The sequence below is a fragment of the Tupaia chinensis genome, unplaced genomic scaffold (genome assembly GCF_000334495.1).
Source record: "Tupaia chinensis unplaced genomic scaffold, TupChi_1.0 Scaffold000682_1, whole genome shotgun sequence".
Taxonomy (NCBI): Eukaryota; Metazoa; Chordata; class Mammalia; order Scandentia; family Tupaiidae; genus Tupaia; species Tupaia belangeri.
The window spans coordinates 4,395,751-4,399,646 of record NW_006160205.1 but is presented as its reverse complement, the minus strand read 5'-3'; positions in this window follow the sequence as shown (position 1 = coordinate 4,399,646).

Here is a 3,896-nt window from a genome sequence, read left to right as displayed (position 1 = left end):
TTTAAGAGATTAAAGAGAGTTTAAGGGGTGGAGAGACATTTTGCACCACTCAAATTATGTGATGTGGCCCAGACCAAGGACACATACAGTGACAAACTAAACTGAAATGCTGTAAGACATATGATTAACTGTGGGTTAAGATGCTCGCGCTGTCCTAAAAACATGATGGGCGTGTGTGTGTGTGTGTGTGTGTGTGTGTGTGTGCGTGCGCGTGCGCACAGGCTTTCTTGCCCAAGATCTCAATGTGCTGGAGGGCTGGGGAAGTGGGTTCACAATGTGATGAGAATTTGTCAAGGGTGCCTCTCTCTATCTCTCTCTCTCTCTCTCTCTCATGCATACACATGTGCTGTCTATGTTAAATAAGAATTTAAAAGTTACAGGCCAGCAGACGGTGCAGAGGTTAAGGTGGCTAGATCCTACATGGCTGACTTTGTGGTTCAAGTCCAAGACCCTGAGGCTTGAAAAGCACACTGTGTGTGTGTGTGTGTGTGTGTGTGTGTGTGTGTGTGTGCGTGTGCCCAAAATCCTGAGAGGCATGGCCATTCCCCCTAGGGAGGGTTGATTTCTCATTGTCCCTCTCTCTCTCAGGTGAGAGCATGCACTCTATAGCAAACTAAAAAAAAAAAGTTTAGATAAGTTTTAAGGCTAAATGAATTATATGTTGTTTAGTAAAGAAAGTAACAAAAAACGTAAAGAAAAAAAATAAATGCAATGTAAACTATGTCAATGTTGTATAAAACAGTATTCATGAAGCATATTTTATTGTATAGATGGGGACATCAGAGATTTCTGTCACATTGTCACACATACAGTTTGGAGGTATGAGAACTCACTGCTCAACTCTTACCTTTCATCTTTTTGATCAGTGGAGGCAGCCCCTTGTCTCTGTGGAATAATTACTCTTATCCAATCAGCAACCATTTCATCACAGACCAACACACATGTTACACCCACCTAAGATCATGCATTCATAATGGCATCTGTCTTAATTTCGGTTTCATCTATGATAGACCCCAACACAGGATTTGGGTACAGGTAGTTTATGGGGAGAGACAATCCCTGAAAACAAGTAAGAATATATTAGGTCGTCAGAAAATCTATGATGTGTTTTTCTATGACTTTTCAGACGACCCAACAGAAAATGTGAGACAATGTTACCGAACTCAAATCACATTTCCTTGACCAGGTACTATAAACCAGTAAGTCAAGAATTGCTCAAGATTATTAGTAAACAAATGTGAAAGGCCAGGCCATGGGGCTGAAGCAGCAGTCAGGGGTCAGATCGCTCAGGCTAAAGGTAAAAATATAAAATGTTGGGACCAGCAGATGGCATAATGGTTATGTTTCTGGACTCCCATGTAATTGACTGTGGTTGGAGTCCTGGACTCAGTGGCTTAAAATTCATGCCGGACGCTTGTGCGTGCATGCCTAGGATCCTGAGAGGAGAATGGAGAAGGGATTGTGGTGTGGCCATATCCCCAGGGGATGATTTCTCACTTTCTCTCTCTGTCTCTCCAGCAAGTACATATGCCTTCTAGCAAAAATATCTCTAAAAAATAGTAATAAAAATAAAATAAAAATATAAAATATCTGTTGGGACCAGCAGATGGTATAATGCTTATGTTGCTGAACTCCCACGAAATCAATCATGGTTCAAGTCTCGGACCTGGAGGCTTGCTTTCTTACTTTCCCTCTCTCTGTCTCTGTGCCTCTTTGGTCAAATTAAAATAAGTAAATAAATAAAGTTAAAAACAAATAAACAAAATAATTCATTCCGGGCATGTGTATATGCATACCCAAAATCCCGAGGGGAGAAGGGACTGTGGTGTAGCCATCCCCTGGGAGGTGATTTCTTTCTCTCTCTCTCTCTCTGTCTCTCCAGCGAGTGCTTGGGCCCAATAGCAAAAGTCTCTCTCTATATATATAAAATGTCTGTTAAGAAACCAAATTTACATGGGCCAGCTGATGGGGTTGTTTAAAGTGGCTGGGTTACTTATGGTCAACTGAGCGGTTTGAGTCCTGAACCTGGTGGCTTGAGAAACATGCTGGGCATGTGTGTGTGTGTATGTGTGTGCATGCATGTGGTCCCAAAATCCTGAAAGAAGAAATAGAGAAGGGATTGAGGTGTGACCATACTCCATGTGGGTATTTTCTTGCTTTCTCTCTGTCTCTCTCCAGGATATGCCTTCTGGCAAATATGATATATATAATTTAATTTTATAGCTATAGGGTGTGTGTGCTCACCAGAGAGACAAAGAGAGAGGGGGTTATATAGAGAAAGTACCCCCACTGCCCTCCAGATGGGATGGCCATGCTGCAAAACTCTTTTCTTCCATTCTTCTCTTGGGATTTTAAACACACATGCTCACGTCCCCAGAGTGGTTTTCAAGCTGCTTTGTCTGGAACTCAAACCGTGCTGTTGGCGATGGGGGATCCACCCGTCTTAACCACCACAGCAAGTAAATGGTCCCACACCCCTGGCAAATTTTAAAGAAGAAAGAAACAAACAAAACTTGCAAAAGGAGCAAAACTAAACACGGAGGATGTGGGACTGCTCCTGAGTGACACACTGCCCTGTAGGTGTAACTTGTTCTCTTGTAATGATTTGAGGCAGCAGTGGCCAGTTTGTAATATCAGCAGCACTGAACCTGAGAAATGATAAAACAAAGGTTTTTGGCTCATCTTTTGCAAGTGATTCTTTGAACTCTAAGGGGGATCACCTGGGAAGGGATCAAGATGATTAATGTTTTGCCTGTAGCTTTAAGCCTTATCTGTTCATTTAGGACACATTCTGGTTGCTCAGAAGTTGAAAGGTTGTGCCCTTTCTAATGGAGGCCTGCTGTGTGTGTTTGACAGAAGATAAGATAAATAAATAAAAAGACCACAAGATCATAGTTTTTTAAGGTTTGCAGTGAGGCAGGTAAAAAATGCCAAGCTGAGCCTGAGAGAAGAACATAATGAAGAGGAAGCAGGTGAATGGAAACAGAGTAATACCTACCATTCTTTGACACTTTGCCATATCGGCGAATTATCGGGGATCATAGATCTCCTCACTTACAGCTGTCTTCCTCTCTCCTTCCCATGCACAACATTCCCCTCCGTCATCTCTCCCCAGAATGCTATATTTGTTACAATCAATGAGTCTACATTAAAATATTGTTACTCAAAATACATAGTCTAGGGAACCAGCAGTTAACATAATGGCTATGTTGCTGGACTCCCACGTAGTCGACCGCGGTTCGAGTCCCGGACCTGGTGGCTTAAAACTCACGCCGGGCACGTGTGCGTGCCTGCCCAAGATCCCGAGAGGAGAATGGAAGAGAAGGGATTGTGGTGTGACCATCCCCCCGGGGGGTGATTTCTCGCTTTCTGTCTCTATGTCTCTCTGTCTGTCTGGCGAGCACAGGCGCACTATAGCAAAAACTTCTCCAAAAAAAAAAAGAAAAACATAGTCTACTTGGTAAGTCACTCTTAGTGTTGCCCATTCCATGAGTTTTGACAACTGTATTGGATCCGTCATTTTAGCATCATATAGAATAGTTTCTGTGCCCCCCCAAATCCTCTGTCCTCCTTCTCTTTATTGCCCCTCTTCTCCTGAAATATCAGGTAACCACTGATTTTTAAAAACTAGATTCCAAACTTAAAAAAATTATTTTAAATAATTTTATTCATCATTACTATTGTAATTTTTTAATTTGACCAGAGGGAGACAGAGAGAGAGAGGGAAAGTGAGAAAGCAAGCTACCAGGTCCAGGACTTGAACTGTGATCAGCCATATAAGAGTCCAGTGCCTTAATTACCACACCACCTGCTGCCCCACCACTGATTTTTTAAAAAAATATTTTATTTTAACTTTATTTATTATCATCATTATCATCATTTTCCAGTTTGATCAG